The 18778-nt window shown below is 40.8% G+C and overlaps 1 protein-coding gene across 2 annotated transcripts in view; it reads right to left on the bottom strand.

Moving 5' to 3' along the window:
* The window catches only part of STMN4 (stathmin 4), a 10009-nt gene extending 7706 nt beyond the window's left edge, over window positions 1-2303 (bottom strand). For both annotated transcript variants that reach the window (XM_066589145.1, XM_066589144.1), the window contains exon 1: window positions 2258-2303. The gene's annotated coding sequence lies outside the window, so the exon portion shown is untranslated. The remainder of the gene's footprint in view (window positions 1-2257) is intronic.
* Between the last annotated feature and the right edge of the window lie 16475 nt (window positions 2304-18778).

The following is an 18778-nucleotide window of genomic DNA, read 5'->3' as shown; positions in this document are numbered from 1 at the left end:
CAGAATTACATGCCAAGACAGGCGCAGTGTATCCTTAGACTGTCTAGCCTTACTTCATACCAGTTGGCTTAGTTTGCCCAAACGTTTTGGGCACATTTAGGCCACACCCCTTTGTTGGATGAGGGATCTTTTACACAGGATAGAATATTATGCCACAGCAGTGCAGAATAAGTCCTCATGCCGAATCTTTAGCCCCAAAATCGGCCCTGCTAATGTGTGGATTTGGGGCAAAATTGAAAATATTAGAATCCTAGCCGTGCGGAATTTGGGCTGAAATTCATGGATGTCATATTTAGTTGCGTGTAAAAGGTCCCTCAGTCATAAAGAGTTTCTAAAACTGCATGATAAATGTGGGGCAAACCAAGTAAACCAGTTTTGTGGCGCCATCTGTGCCAGGAGATCGCTGCATTCTTTCCATCAGGGAGTTTATATCATTTTGTATCGTTTTCTGTTGTGTTTTTGTTTTTACATTTTTTTTGTATTTTGTTATATATTTCATTTCAATGTTTTGTTTTATTTTTTTTATAGATTTTATATTTATTATTATTTTTTTATATTCTATTTGGATCGATTTGATATTTTCTTGCGGCGCAATAAATAAATAAAAGAATAAAAATAATAAACTAACTGGAGAAAAGAAACCCAAAACTTCTATTTCTTGTAATAAAAAAAAAAAAATTCCTTCTTAATATTATTATCCGGGTTAGAGGGACTTGTGGTTGATAATTTTTTCCGGAAGCTGCGCATAAAGCGGATGTGACCTCATCAGCTGTCAGGTGACCACATTCTTGTCATCTGACTTACGTGCCATGTGCTTGGGTCTATCAGCCAGAGGAAGAGCGGTCGGCTGATGGGTTTTCCTAAAAACATCTGTATTTTCCCATTTCTCCCCATGCGGAAGCAGAAATCTACTGGAGGAATCCAAAGGGTTTGGTGGCATCAATATGGGGTTGTATGGGGTCCTTCCGGTAGACGTTACCAATAGGATAAGGCTTCCCTCCACTTTCCTAGGTGTCAGTGAGTCAATGCTTGGAGCGGTGCCTCGTGCCTCCATGAGGTCATCCGTTTCTATTCATAGGGTGGAGATGCATCCATAAATTGCAATGATTTTTTGGATACTGGTGCAGATGACATCAGTACCTGCAACCTCAGTGATATATATGCTATCTGATGAAGTCATCGGGTCTGTATGACATCATCAATGATAATTAGGACATTGATCTGTCGATATGAGCAATGACTGTACTGTAGTGTAATATGCTGTGCCATATACGTGGTTGCATGCTGTAGGTGAGGGGGGGGGGGGGGCAATATAGCGCCTCTCACTGCCTCTTACCATTACATCACTATATATGCACAGACTCCTGTATTATTCATCACATCCACCTCATTATACACGGTTCATTTTGGAGCGCACACAAGTCCCAGAAGATATAAGGGAAGGGTCTTCAGCGGAGGCTGGGTGTTACCCATTGCCAATATCAGCTGTATCTATAGAGAACGTATCACGCAGTCTACCAGCATATAAAGGCACGAGGCACAATATGATTAAAAGAGGAAATAGCGTCGGAGACCCTAAAAATCGATAACATCCCCATACAGCATTGCCTTTCCGTCTGTTTAACCCTTTCCAGACAATGAGGTAATGTCTACCACGGCTCCCAGACATCTCCATGTGAAGGGAGCAGATGACACAAGACACATGGGGTTGGTTTCTGATCTCCGAGCAAAGCTGCACCCAGCTGTGTGCCCTAATTTACCCCCTGCCACCCTCCAGACGCCTAGTGTTATTCATACAGGTGATGAGAGCGCTGTATACAGGTATAGCGCATGGGCAATAGCAGAATAGCACAATATACAATACAAGCAGTAAATATATATATATTACAACCTTACAACAAGCCGAGAATGATTAACACAAAAACAAAAAAAAAATTAAATTTTTTTTGTGATTTTATGAAATTCAAAAATATCAAGTCAATGCTTTTTTTTTTTTAGAATTTGTTTAAAAAAATGTTTTGTTGAAGAAAAGCGCACGAATTTGGTTGCTTTTGCTTCGAATGAAGAAACAAAAGCAAATTTCGGAAAAAATTTTGAAATCCAAAAAAAAACCAAAATGTAAAAAATATATATATTTAAAAAAATAAATAAAATTCAAAAATGTCCTAATATTTCTTTTATTTTTTCATTGGATCTCTAGCATATAATGCACAGGTGAGCCCCCCTTCTTGTAAGGTAAAGCCTCGGCGTCACTCACCTTTGTCTGGTAGAACACTGCGCTCCGATCAGCTCAACTCCCTGAATGAAGTCCCTGGTAGAGACGGAGGCAGCATCAGTACCAGTGCTCGGCTCTCCCCATGACATCATTTCTGAGCTCTCTCATTGGCTGGGCGTCCCAGCCCTCGGATTGGGCAGCTTTATTCTGGGGAAGCTCAGGCTGCCCAACGCGCTGCTTGTACTGTAGGAAAAGGATGATGTCACATAGAAACCCTTCTCCTCCATCACATCAGGCAAAAAACACCAGGCTTCACCTGTGAGATATGGGAGAGAACATCCTCAGCTTATATTACATCATCTATCTGTTTATTACACTCTGAGCATACACCATTATTGATAATAATCAGAGATAATCGTCTAATTAATGTTTTAGTAAAGTAATATGTTAGAATATATATAATGGTCTGAATCACACCATCAGTGTCCATATCAGCGCAGATATACAGAGCAACTCCGTCCGAAATGATACAAAATATAGTTATATCTATACATAACAAACATGATTGGTGAAAACATTATAGCCGCTATTACAGCCACCATATAGTCTGTCACCTATTGACAATAAATAGCTAATTTGAGGGCTGTAGATACATAATTGAAAAGAGAAGATACCCAGGTTATACCAGCATGCTCCATATCACTATATACAGGATGTATAACTTATACCAGCTGTACATATATAATTATATACAGGAGATACCCAGGTTATACCAGCATGCTCCATATCACTATATACAGGATGTATAACTTATACCAGCTGTACATATATAATTATATACAGGAGATGCCCAGGTTATACCAGCATGCTTCATATCACTATATACAGGGGATGTGTAACTTATACCAGCTGTACATATATAATTATATACAGAAGATACCCAGGTTATACCAGCATGCTCCATATCACTATATACAGGAGATGTGTAACTTATACCAGCTGTACATATATAATTATATACAGGAGATACCCAAGTTATACCAGCATGCTCCATATCAGTATATACAGGGAGAGGAATAGCTTATACCAGCTGTACATATATAATTATATAAGGAGATCCCCAGGTTATACAGCATGCTCCATGTCACTATATACAGGAGATGTATAACTTATACCAACTGTACATATATAATTATATACAGGAGATATCCAGGTTATACCAGCATGGTCCATATCACTATATACAGGAGATGTATAACTTATACCAATTGTACATATATAATTATATACAGGAGATCCCCAGGTTATACCAGCATGCTACATATCACTATAAACAGGAGATGCATAACTTATACCAGCTGTACATATCTATATATATAAAGACGAAAGCCCTCACTGACTCACTCACTGACTCACTGACTGACTGACTGACTCGCCAAAAGTTCTCCAACTTCCCGATGTCGTAGAAACATGAATTTTTGCGCAAGCATCGATTATCTCCAAAATAGAAAAAGTAATTGGGTCCCAACTCGATTATTCAATTCTAGCGCAAAATAATTGGCGTCGAAATTTAACGTACATAATCTAAATCTCTCGGTTCCCAATGTCATAAAAACTTCAAATTTGGCACGAGCATTGATTATGTCATAAATAGGAAAAGCTAATGGGTCCCAACTCGATTATTCAATTCTATGCGCAAAAGAATTAGCGTCCAAATTTTACGTGCGGAATGTAATTTTCTCACTTTCCGGTGTCATAGAAACGTGAAATTTGGCACGAGCATTGATCATGTCATAAATAGGAAAAGCTAATGGGTCCCAACTCGATTATTCAATTCTAAGCGCAAAAGAATTGGCGTCGAAATTTTACGTGCGGAATGTAATTTTTTCACTATCCGGTGTCATAGAAACGGGAAATTTGGCACGAACATTGATTATGTCATAAATAGGAAAAGCTAATGGGTCCCAACTCCATTATTCAATTCTATGCGCAAAAGAATTAGCGTCCAAATTTTACGTGCGGAATGTAACTTTCTCACTTTCCGGTGTCATAGAAACGGGAAATTTGGCACGAGCATTGGTTATGTCATAAATAGGAAAAGCTAATGGGTCCAAACTCCATTATTCAATTCTATGCGCAAAAGAATTAGCGTCCAAATTTTACATACATAATCTAGAGCTCTCACTTCCCAATGTCATAGAAACATGAAATTTGGCACAAGCATTGATTGTGTCATAAATATGAAAAGTTAATGGGTCCCAACTCGATTATTCAATTCTAAGCGCATAAGAATTAGTGTCCAAATTTTAAGTATGTAATTAATTCTCTCACTTCCTGATGTCATTTTATATAAAGGAAGCATCGCATGGTTGCCTCCACGTGGTGTTTTCTGGGTAACGCAGAGAACTATGCAAAATGGTGAACATATGTTTTTCCTCAGTATCTCTAAAGTAACCACGACTTCATAAGATTTTCCATGCGAACATCACATAAACACCAGTACCAAATTAACTCGGGCGAAGCCGGGTATATCAGCTAGTATAATTATATACATGAGATGCCCAGGTTATACCACCATGCTCCATAGCACTATATACAGGGAGATGTATAACTTATAGCAGCTGTACATATGTTATTATACGAAGACAATGCACAGGTTATACCAGTATGCTACATATCACTATATAGGAAATGCATAACTTACACAAGTTGTACAAATATAGAATCGTCTTTAAGGCCGGCTGCACACGGCCGTGACGGGCTCCACAGCGGAATTCCGCGGCGGAGCCTGTCACGGCGCCCCCCAGAGACCCCCAAACTTACCTGCGGATCCGACGTCCTCGCTCCCGCATGACGCTTCGGCGCGACGCGCCACAGCGTCATGTGACACGTCGGCCACGTCACATGACACGCCCACCGTGTCACATGACGCGGCCGACCGGCAGTAGGCGGAGAGGCGATTTCACGCTATCTTCCGCTGTGCGGAAGATAGCGTGAACGGACGGCTTCCATTGACTGCAATGGAAGCCATCCGTGCGTACACCCGTGGCAAATAGAGCATGCCACGGGTGGGGACGGGAGATTTCACGGTGCAGAATTCCGCGGTGGAATTCCGCACCGTGAGCACTGAGCTATTAGGTTAAATAGAACCTAATAGCTGTGGGCAACGCAGCGGATTTTCGCTGCGAATCACGTGGCGGAAATCCGTCCGTGGAAAGGAGGCCGAATTGTAGAGAATATCACATACATCTTATGCAGAACTTTACATCACTTGATATCATGAGTTCTGTCCCCAGTGTAAAGATGATACATACATTTGCAATTAAAATTATTCAGCCCCCAATACTAATTAGGTTTATTTCCCAAATGCACAAACTTACAGTTGTTTGCAAAAAAATAAAAAATGAAATTTTAAGTAGGTCAAAACAACTAATATAGCAGGGGGTTTCTCCAAATTTACCATAAAATGCCACTTTCAATGACTACAGCAGTGTCAGAATTATTTATCCCCTATTTAGAATCCTTCATAAGAGCACACATTTGCAAATCAGACGTTATCTCAAGCACACCTGATACAACTAATCAAGGGCTTCATTAGTTGCATCAGGTGTGGTTGAGATAAAAAATATCAAACACCTGGACTAGTGAGAGCTTTGTTGACTGTGATGTTTGATTGCATGTTAGAAATATATCTAAGCCAAGAGAGTGGTTCAAAAAGTTAAGAGTAGGGATCAGTGAAAAGGATACAAAGCTATATCAAAGGCCTGGAGATACAGTTTGAAACAATTCACCAATTCTAAGTTACAGGAACATTGTCTACATTACCCTGTTGTGGCAGTAAGATGGCGCTATGATGGCAGTAAGATGGTAATAAAACCAGCTGCCACCAGAGTCAAGAACATATGCATAGTATACAAATGATCTGCATTTAACTAACTATATCAAGTTGAATAGATTAGCTTTATAGGGGTGCAGACTCACACGTGATTTTTGTTGTCACTTCCATGAAACTTTTACAAAACTGTGACTACTGCCTGATAATGTGAATAAACCGCCTGCAATCACTTCATGCTGAGCCATTGCATTGAATGTGCATCACTTAGTAGAGTCTTATATCCATTGTTTCACATGGGGTGGGGGGTTAGAGTATTGCCTTACAAGGTTTATATTAAACTCATTAGAATAGTTTGTTAGCTCCACCCCTTTTCTATTGTTGGATCTCTGAAGACATTAGGCAATAATAATCACAGACACCTGACTAGCAGTCTTGTGTGCTCCAAGGTGCACCGGAAGATAAGTTGTATCTTATAAATGGTTTAGTTCATATAACAGAGGGTCTACATCCCAAGCCATTACCTCCCTAGGTCTAATGCGCACACATTAATATACCAGCACATGCAACATTCTAATACCGTGTGTGCTTTTTATGTGTATTTGTAAAGTCGTTAAAATTTACATTTGGGATTGTTTTTAAATTGATCCGGATGAGGAAATAAGGAGACATTACTGGGAATACAGTCAATTAATATTGTGCAGGAATGATGTATAATGAATGAGATCATCAATGTGATTCCCTGACTCATTCAGTTCTGGCTCGCTGAGATAAAATACAGGAAGAAGAATGATGGCAGAGATATATATTGTGTGATCCGCTGTACTCTGCTAAGACAGGCCAGCGATGACTTCATGATATATCATTCACATGACCTGATATTTCTCATCTCAAACCTGAATACATCCGAAGGATGAAAAACTTCGCAAAGCTTAATATGTGCCAGGAAAAAATAATCAATAATAGATTTATATGCAATTATTTACCCTGGCATTAGTGACAGTACAGATTTCAGAATACATATAGTAACTGACCTATATGTATATCAATATAACTTCTATATTACTAACCGCTATGTACAAGAATATAACTACTATAATACTGCCTCCTATGTACAAGAATATAACTACTATAATACTGCCCCCTATGTACAAGAATATAACTACTATAATACTGCCCCTATGTACAAGAATATAACTACTATAATACTGCCCCTGTGTACAAGAATATAACTACTATAATACTGCTCCCCTATGTACAAGAATATAACTACTATAATACTGTCCCCTATGTACAAGAATATAACTACTATAATACTACCCCCTATGAACAAGAATATAACTACTATAATACTGCCTCCTATGTACAAGAATATAACTACTATAATACTGCTCCCCATGTACAAAAATATATCTACTATAATCCTGCCCCCTATGTACAAGAATATAACTACTATAATCCTGCCCCCTATGTACAAGAATATAACTACTATAATCCTGCCCCCTATGTACAAGAATATAACTACTATAATACTGCTCCTATGTACAAGAATGTAACTACTATAATACTGCCCCCTATGTACAAGAATATAACTACTATAATCCTGCCCCCTATGTACAAGAATATAACTACTATAATACTGCTCCTATGTACAAGAATATAACTACTATAATACTACCCCCTATGTACAAGAATATAACTACTATAATACTGCCCCCTATGAACAAGAATATACCTACTATAATACTGCTCCAATGTACAAGAATATAACTACTATAATACTGCCCCCTATGTACAAGAATATAACTACTATAATCCTGCCCCCTATGTACAAGAATATAACTACTATAATACTGCCTCCTATGTACAAGAATATAACTACTATAATACTGCTCCTATGTACAAGAATATAACTACTATAATACTACCCCCTATGTACAAGAATATAACTACTATAATACTGCCCCCTATGAACAGGAATATAACTACTATAATACTGCCTCCTATGTACAAGAATATAACTACTATAATCCTGCCCCCTATGTACAAGAATATATCTACTATAATACTGCCCCCTATGTACAAGAATATAACTACTATAATCCTGCCCCCTATGTACAAGAATATAACTACTATAATCCTGCCCCCTATGTACAAGAATATAACTACTATAATACTGCCTCCTATGTACAAGAATATAACTACTATAATACTGCCCCCTATGTACAAGAATATAACTACTATAATCCTGCCCCCTATGTACAAGAATATAACTACTATAATCCTGCCCCCTATGTACAAGAATATAACTACTATAATACTGCCTCCTATGTACAAGAATATAACTACTATAATACTGCCCCTATGTACAAGAATATAACTACTATAATACTGCCCCCTATGTTCAAGAATATAACTACTATAATACTGCCCCCTATGTACAAGAATATAACTACTATAATACTGCACTCTATGTACAAGAATATAACTACTATAATACTGCACCCTATGTACAAGAATATAACTACTATAACACTGCCTCCTATGTACAAGAATATAACTACTATAATCCTGCCCCTATGTACAAGAATATAACTACTATAATACTGCCTCCTATGTACAAGTATATAACTCCTATAATACTGCCTCCTGTGTACAAGAATATAACTGTAATAATACTGTCTCCTATGTACAAGACTATATCTACTATAATACTGCCCCCTATTTACATGAATATAACTACTATAATACTGCTCCTATGTACAAGAATAAAACAACTATATTATAGCCCCCTATGTACACGAATATAACTATTATAATACTGCCTCCTATGTACAAGAATATAACTACTATAATACTGCCCCCTATGTACATGAATATAACTACTATAATACTGCCCCCTATGTACAAGAGTATAACTACTATATTACAGCCCCCTATGTACACGAATATAATTATTATAATACTGCACCCTATGTACAAGAATATAACTACTATAAAACTGCCCCCTATGTACAAGAGTACAACTACTATATTACTGCCCCCTATTACACGAATATAACTATTATAATACGGCACCCTATGTACAAGAATATAACTACTATAATACTGCCTCCTATGTACAAGAATATAGCTACTAGAATACTACTCCCTATGTAAAAGAATATAACTACTATAATACTGCCCCTATGCACAAAAATATAACTACTATAATACTGCCACCTATATACAAAAATATAACTATTATAATACTGCCCTTATGTACAAGAATATAACTACTATAATGCTGTCCTTATGTACAAGAATATAACTACTATAACACTGCCCCCTATGTACAAGAATATAACTACTACAATACTACCCCTTACGTACAAGAATATAACTACTATAATACTGCATCCTATGTACAAGAAAATAACTACTATAATACTGCCCCTTATGTACAAGAATATAACTACTATAATACTGCCCCTTATGTACAAGAATATAACTACTATAATACTGCTCCCCATGTACAAGAATATAACCTCTATAATACTGCCTCCTATGTACAAGAATATAACTACTATAATACTGCTCCCCATGTACAAAAATATATCTACTATAATACGGCCCCCTATGTACAAGAATATAACTACTATAATACTGCCCCCTATGTACAAGAATATAACTACTATAATACTGCCTCCTATGTACAAGAGTATAACTACCATAATCCTGCCCCCTAAGTACAAGAATATAACTGCTATAATACTGCCCCCTATGTACAAGAATATAACTACTATAATACTGCCCCCTATGTACAAGAATATAACTAGTATAATACTGCCTGCTATGTACAAGAATATAACTACTATAATACTGCTCCCTATGTACAAGAATATAACTACTATAATACTGCTCCTATGTACAAGAATATAACTACTATAATGCTGCCCCCTATGTACAAGAATATAACTACTATAATACTGCCCCTATGTACAAAAATATAACAACTATAATACTGCTCCCTATGTACAAGAATATAACTACTATAATACTGCCCCCTATGTATATGAATATAACTACTATAATACTGCCCCCTATGTACAAGAATATAACTACTATAATACTGCCCCCTATGTACAAGAATATAACTACTATAATACTGCCCCCTATGTACAAGAATATAACTACTATAATACTGCCTGCTGTGTACAGGAATATAACTACTATAATACTGTGTCCTATGTACAAGAAAATAACTACTATAATACTGCCCCCTATGTGCAAGAATATAACTACTATAATACTGCTCCTATGTACAAGAATACAACTACTATAATACTGCCCCCTATATACAAGAATATAACTACTATAATACTGCCCCTATGTACAAGAATATAACTACTATAATACTGCTCCCTATGTACAAGAATATAACTACTATAATACTGCCCCTATGTACAAGAATATAACTACTATAATACTGCCCCCTATGTACAAGAATATAACTACTATAATACTGCCCCCTATGTGCAAGAATATAACTACTATAATACAGCCCCTATGTACAAGAATATAACTACTGTAATCAAATTGCTAATGACTAGAGATGAGCGAGCACCAAAATGCTCGAGTGCTCGTTACTCGAGTCGAACTTTTTGATGCTCGAGAGTACGTTTCGAGTAACGAACCCGATTGAAGTCAATGGGCGACCCGAGCATTTTTGTATATCGCCGATGCTCGCTAAGGTTTTCATTTGTGAAAACCTGAGAAATTCAAGAAAGTGATGCGATCGACACAGAACCAGATAGGGCAGGCGAGGGGCTACATGTTGGGCTGCATCTCAAGTTCCCAGGTCCCACTATTAAGCCACAATAGTGGCAAGAGTGAGACAACCCCCCCCCCCCGCACTGTCAGCGTAAAGATCGTTCTCCTCTGCCACAGCTGTAACAGCTGTGGCAGAGAAGAACGATGTTAGCCCATTGAATTCAATGGAGCCGGCAATATAGCCAGCTCCATAGAAAGCAATGGGCTGCAGGCGATCGGGGATGAATTGTCGGGAAGGGCTTCAGCTGACATTCAGCTGAAAGCTGCCCCTGAGCCAATCAGAGGCAGCACTCACTCACCCATTCATGAATTCATGAATGGGTGTGAGTGAGACCTGCCTCTGATTGGCTCAGCGCTGAGCCAATCAGGGGCATGTCTGACTCACACCCCCTTTACACCCACTGCAGGCCGGCCGAGCTGAACTCCGTCTGCCGGGACAAGGTGAGTATATATATATTTTTTATTTTTACACATTTCTGGATGAATTGCAGGGAAGGGCTTATATATTTAAGCCCTTCCCGACAATTCATCCTGCGATCGCTGGCAGCCCATTGCTTTCAATGGAGCCGGCTGTATTGCCGGCTCCATTGAATTCAATGGTCAGTGATCGTTTAATCGAGATGAGTACCGCGTGGTGCTCGTCTCGAGTAACGAGCATCTCGAGCACCCTAATACTCGAACGAGCATCAAGTTTGGACGAGTATGCTCGCTCATCTCTACTAATGACCACTTGTTCGTGAGTCTATGAGTGTGTTACATGCTCCCCCCTGATCACATGATGGTGATGTCATCACAGGTCCTAAAGCATAAACCATACAGAGCCTGACAGCAGCTATGTGCTGACAGGACCTGTGATGATGTTACCGTCTCTTAGCTACGCCCTTGATCACAAGACGGTGACATCACAAATCCTAAACCAGTAGAGGGCGATAAAAAATGTATGTAGCAGAGCGGTGTGTGACACTTGCATGATATTCTGAACATATCAGTGAGCTGTCATTGCCCCTCGTACCACTACTAGGGGGGACTGACTGTCGTATACAATGTCCCCCCAGACCATCACACTAGCAGGGGGCAGAGTGCCGATGGACAGTAAAGGCAGGATTCAGGCGCTCACCCTGAGGTCTCCAGGCATAAACGTGGCCGTCGTCAGCGCCCAAACTAAACCTGGATTCATGGCTGAAGACAACCCGGTTCCCATCCGCAGCGTCCAGTTTCATCGTTCATGACACCACTGCAAACAGAGGCGATGGTGGGGGTGTCAGAGGCTGTACATTTAATGGGGGCGTGAGACCAAATGTCCTTCAGCCAAGGGCCTGGAAAAGATTCAGACAGACACAGGGGTGTAAGTATGGCACCTCCTGTGTCTGGATGGTGGACAATAAAAAAGTTGGAGCTGCTGGAGCTTGTTGGATGATCAGATGCTTCTCTCTACTGGTGGTCTGTCGGGGGTCCTGAGGCCAGTCACCTTGTGTGCCCTCACACATCCACTGGTCCCAACACCTCCTAACAGACTGGTCAGATGGTCCTCTCTACTGGTGATCTGTAGGGGGCATCCTGAGCTCGGTCACCTTGTGTACCCTCACGAATCCACTGGTCCCAACACCCCCTAACAGTCTGGTCAGACACTACTCTCTACTAGTGGTCTGTAAGGGGCGTCCTGAGCCCGGTCACCTTGTGTTCCCCCACACATCCATTGGTTTAACACCCCCTAACAGTCTGGTCAGACGCTCCTCTCTACTGGTGGTCTGTAGGGGGCGTCCTCAGCCCGGTCACCTTCTGTGCCCTCACACATCCACTGGTCTCAACACCTCCTAACAGTCTGGTCAGACGCTCCTCTCTACTGGTGGTCTGTAGGGGGCGTCCTCAGCCCGGTCACCTTGTTCCCCCATCCACTGGTCCTAACACCTCCTAACAGTTTGGTCAGACGCTCCTCTCTACTGGTTGTCTGTCAAGGGTCCTGAGCCCAGTCATCTTGTGTGCCCCCATCCACTGGTCCCAACACTTCCTAACAGTCTGGTCAGACGCTCCTCTCTACTGGTGGTTTGTAGGGGGCTTCCTTACCCCAGTCACCTTGTATGCTCCCATCCAATGGCCCCAACAGCCCCTAACAGTCTGGTCAGACACTCCTCTCTACTGGTGGTCTGTCAAGGGTCCTGAGCCCAGTCACCTTGTGTGCCCTCACACATCCACTGGTCCCAACACCCCCTAACAGTCTGGCCAGAACGGCCCAGTAGTGGACAATTCATAGATACGGCCATCCAGCTTCTCACATCCCAATAATGCGCCCCTCTCTGATAACGGTGTGAAATCTCTTTCCTACGTCGTAGAGGCGTCTAGTGCTCAAAAAGCTCTACAAGCAGAGGAAGAGGTCACTACACACAAGGAGCCTTCGAGAGCCTCTTATAGGACAAGGGGGCAACCACTTTTAGGTCCTCCAGTGATAAGACCGTTCATCTAATCACCACAACTCCCATCATTTACAGATCTGCTGATATGGAACTGCAGGACGAGTTTTGTACCAAATGACAACTTCCTTTGGGGGCGGAGTGTTTAAGACAATAATTGTAGTCATCTTTGCATCTTTTCCATTTTGGTGTTGCTTTTGAAAAGTGGTATGGATGGGGGCGTGGCTTAGAGAGTGCTCTACAACTTTATATATATGTGAAGTACTTTGAGGGTGACTTTTTAAGACTGAATCTCATATGTCTTAAATCTAAGTATGTTGAAGTAGGTTGCAACAAATTTATTAAGAGGCACACATCAAATCAAATCTACACCTGGTATGTGCCAACAGAGATTTAATTTATAAGTTATGCCACGGTATAAATCCTGAGCTAAGCCCCACCCCCCGGATAGGAAGGGAAGGCGGAGGGCAGTATATCATCTGCAGTGGTATTTCTCTGCCTTCACTCTGATCCACTGATCCAGTGGATCAAAGTGAAGGCAGAGAAATACCACTGCAGGTCCTGTTTTAGTGATCCAGGTCCTGTTTTAGTCATTTCAAGGTGGCCGATGCAATCTTCAGATTACCTAATTTTCCACTGTGTATTGATAGTGTTAGACTACTAATGTATTACATTTGCTCTCTGAATGGCCAGAGTTGTTCATGTGATCTGTGCTGGCCAATCAGAGAGCAGTGCACAGTGCGCATTACATAGAAAATTTCTGCAGCTATGCTGGACAGCCAAAAATGGTGTTTGGAAAGGCTAGATTGGAGGGGAAGCAGAGAAGAGAAACTGCATGTAATACAGCTCCGCCCTTCAATAACCCATGACAGAATCTTGCACTAAAACTGGAGGGCTGCTTTAAATAAAAAATTGGTGAGAGCGGCAGAAAATTTTTAAAAGTTGCAAATTTTATTAAGAATGTGGCATTTGTCAAAATTTGGAAGTTCATTGAAGAAAACTGATCTAAGTGGCTTGATGACTTCCCCCTTTCTATTTTAATTCCTCAACATTTTCTAGATATTAGTTTGCTGTCAGTGAATGAGAACACTCTTGCTTACATGAACAGGTAATCCTGTAAGTAACTCATCCTGCGCTCAGCTGAGAAGTGAATACAATTGTATTCAGTGTTGACAATGCTCTGCGAGCTCAACGTCCTGAACTTCAGACTAATACATTGTATATAGTTAGTCCTGCTCTCAGCTGAGAAGTGAAAACAGTTCTTTCATAGAATCATAGAATAGTAGAGTTGGAAGGGAGCTCCAGGGTCATCGGCTCCAACCCCCTGCTCAGCGCAGGATTCACTAAATCATCTCAGACAGATGTCTGTCCAGCCTTTGTTTGAACACTTCCATTGAAGGAGAACTCCCCACCTCCCGTGGTAACCCGTTCCACTCATTGATCACCCTCACTGTCTAATATCTAATCTGTGTCTTCTCCCTTTCAGTTTCATCCCATTGCTTCTAGTCTTTCCTTGTGCAGATGAGAATAGGGCTGATCCCTCTGCACTGTGACAGCCCTTCAGATATTTGTAGACAGCTATTAAGTCTCCTCTCAGCCTTCTTTCTTCGAAGCTAAACATTCCCAGATCCTTTAGCCGTTCCTCATAGGACATGATTTGCAGACCGCTCACCATCTTGGTAACTCTTCTCTGAACTTGCTCCTGTTTGTCGATGTCTTTTTTAAAGTGGGGTGCCCAGAACTAGACACAGTATTCCAGATGAGGTCTGACTAAGGAAGAGTAGAGGGGATAATGACCTCACATGATCTAGACTCTATGCTTCTCCTAATACATCCCAGAATTGTGTTTGCCTTTTTGGCTGCTGCATCACATTGTTGACTCATGTTCAGTCTATGATCTATTAGTATACCCAAGTCTTTTTCACATGTGCTGCTGTTTAACCCAATTCCTGCCATTGTATATGTGCTTTTTTTCATTTTTCTTGCCCAGATGCAGGACTTTGCACTTCTCCCTGTTAAATACCATTCTGTTAGTCGCCGCCCACTGTTCAAGCTTTTCTAGATCTTTTTGAATACGCTCTTTCTTCCCTAGTATTAGTCATCCCTCCTAGCTTTGTGTTGTCGGCACATTTGATCAGTTTCCCATCAATTCCCTCCTCCAGATCATTTATAAATGATCCACTATATACAATGCTCTGTGAGCTCAACAGTTCCACCTCTAGACTGATATATTGTATTTATGTAGTCCTGCCCTCAGCTGAGAAGTAGATACAATTTTATCTTCTTTGGACCATGCTCTGTGAACTAAGCAGCTTGCACTTCAGAATGATATATTGTACATATGTAGCCGTGCTCTCAACTGAGAAGTTGACACAATTCTATCTAGTGTAGAAAATGCTCTATGAGCTAAACAGCCCAGATTCCAGACTAATACATTGTGCACAGCTCATCCTTCTCACAGCTAAGAAGTGACTACAATTATCTCTTGTGTACATAATGCTCTGTGAGCTCAACAGGCTGAAATCCAAACTAATACAGTGTACATATGTAATCCTGCTTTTAACTGAGAATTAGATGAAATTGTATCTAGTGTAGACAATGCTCTGTGGGCTAAATAGCCCGGAATCCAGACTGATACTTTGCACATAGCTACTCCTGCCCCCAGCTAAGATGTGTATGCTATATCCATTGTAGTCATTACTCTGTGAGCTCAGTAGCCTAGGCTCTAGACTGATATATCATTGCAAACTAGTGAAGAGATTTGTGCAGCTGTTGCTGATGTGTTGAGCTTACAGAGCATTGTCTAGTCTGAGGCCATGAGAGCAGAATTAGCTTTGTACAATGTGTCAGTTTAGAGTACATGCTGTTCGGGATTTTACATCGCAACTGCCACATTCCATACCAAAATGCACTGCTATAATGGTGTATTTTGATATGGAATTACACGCAGACTTTTAGCCATTTTCAATTCTGCATCAAGATCTGCAGGTAGGCTGCGGATTGTGTTGTGAAATTTACTGCAGCTTACGGAGCATCGTGCAGCCTAATCCATCCTCTTTGAAAAGTCCCTTTAGCTCACAGTGCATTATCTACTCTAGATACAATTGTATCCCTTTCTCAGTTGAGAGCAGGACTACATTAATAGAATGTATCAATTTGAAGTTAGGCCTATTGAGCTCACAGAGCATTGTCTACACTAGATACAATTGTACCCACTTCTCTGCTGAGAACAGGACCAGCTATGTACAATGTATCAGTCTGCAGTCTGGGCTGTTGAGCTCACAGAGTATTGTGTACACTGGATATAACTGAATCCACTTATCAGCTGAGAACAGGACTGCATATGTGCACAATGTATCAGTCTGGAGTCTGGGCTGTTGAGCTCACAGAGCATTGTCTACACTAGATACAATTGTATCCACTTCTCAGATGAGAGCAGGACTGCATACGACAATGTATCAGTCTGGAGTCTGGGCTGTTGAGCTCACAGAGCATTGTCTGCACTGGATGTAATTGTATCACCACTCAGCTGAGAGCAGGATGAGCTGTGTGCAGGATTACTGCCTCTGAATGGAAATGTTCTCCTTCACAGGAATCTTGATATTCTTACTGAACTGAAAAAAAAAGTACACAAAGTGTATTAAAAAGTTGCAGGCCTGGAGTGATGGACATGCAGCACTCAGCACCATGGACAGTGACCCCAGCAGCTCTGTATATACTCATCAGCAGGGCCCCCTCACTCCTCCTGCTCCTATTCTCTAGAACAATACACAGAGTACAATAGCAGCGCAGCTCCGGAGGATGAATAATTCAGCACTGCAGCTGTTCTGCACACATTTCCCCTGGTGTCATTATAAAGCAGCGTCCCAGATCTGCACCCCACTGCTGCTCTATGGCTGCGATGCCACCCTGCGTGTCGGGCTCAGTGTGTGGCTGGGGTTGTGCAGAATGCTGGATATGTAGCAGGGCTGAATGCATCATTTTACATAGGACTGCTGGGAGAGCTGTAGCAGTATCTGAGGCTGTGTTCACATGGACGAGTGGGATTTGGGAAAAACTGACCGTTTACATGCAATTTTCAAGCTATTTTCTTTCCATGTTCATGAGATTGTCGCACGTTTTTCACGCATATGAAAAACTCAAGGTTTTTTGCATGCTTTTCCCCACAGTAAGGGCGGCTTCACCCGAGCGTATCTGCAAAAACGCTTGTCGCAGCGTACTGTTGGATGAGGTAGATTTGCACACATGTCTACACATAGTACTGTACTTTATCCATATGCAGGGTCAGTTCACACATGTGCGACCCGGCCCAGTGGATTAATAAGGTCCAGATGTGTTCTTTTCCCCGCGGTTTTGCGCAGTGCTTTACGCATCCCCTTGCATATTTGCCCACCTCCCATAGACTTCTATGGGGGCCTTTGCTGCACAAAATGCAGAAACATAGAGCAGATCCTACTTTTTATCACGCGCAAAACCCTCATCTGAATGAGCGTGCGTGTATTCTAAACATGCGCAAAAAGCAGCGAGCCCTCAGACAGCTACGCTGATGGATAGATAAAAGGGTTATGAATTTTTAAAAGTGGGGAGGAAAAAACAAAAATGAGAAGAAAAAAGGGGCCGCGTCCTTAAGGGGTTAAAGATGCAATAAATTTACTAACATCGTGCCTCGGTTCATAAATTTGGCGCATCTTTAAGCTAGAGAAGAGAAAAAAAGCTGTCACAAAACTGGCGTCAAGAATTCCCCTGATGATCAATCCCCCCCAGAGTGTATGAATGCATGTGTGGCTCTACGTGGCACACGAGCGGTTATATGAGCGTGTGTGTGAGAGCAGCAATCCTTAACCCCTTAATGACGCGGCCCCTTTTTCTTTTGCCATTTTTGTTTTTTCCTCCCCCCTTCAAAAAAATCATAAGTCCTTTATTTATCCATCCACGTCACTGTATGAGGGCTTGTTTTTTGCGGGACGAGTTGTAGTTTTCAATGATGCCATTTAAAGTACCATATAAAGTACTGAAAAACTTTAAAAAAATTCTAAGTGGAGTAAAATGAAAAAAAAACCCCAACATTTCGCCATTTTTAGTGCGTCTTGTTTCTACGGCGCACAAACGGCAACAAAAGCGACATGATAACTTTATTCTCTGGGTCGGTACGATTACTACGATACCAAACTTGTATAGGTTTTTCTTACTATACTCCTCTTTTTTTTTCAAAGACATTTAATTTTTTTCAATTATTTTCTGCGGTCATTTTTTGCGCTCAATATCTTTTTTATTTTTCCATCGACGTAGTTGAGCGAGGGCTCATTTTTTGTGGGATGTCCTGTAGTTTCCGATAGTATCAATTTGGATTACATACGACTTTTTGATCGCTTTTTATTGATTTTTTTCTGGGAGACAGGGTAATTTAAAAAAGTGAATTGCTGGCGTTCTTTATTTTTTTCTTCGGACAACGTTCACCGTGCGGGAATAATAATGCGCTACTTTGATAGATCGGACTTTTACGGACGCGGC

This window comes from Eleutherodactylus coqui, chromosome 1 (genome assembly GCF_035609145.1).
Source record: "Eleutherodactylus coqui strain aEleCoq1 chromosome 1, aEleCoq1.hap1, whole genome shotgun sequence".
NCBI classification, from domain to species: Eukaryota; Metazoa; Chordata; class Amphibia; order Anura; family Eleutherodactylidae; genus Eleutherodactylus; species Eleutherodactylus coqui.
The sequence above is the reverse complement of the archived record's forward strand: the minus strand, read 5'-3'. Positions and strand labels throughout refer to the sequence as shown.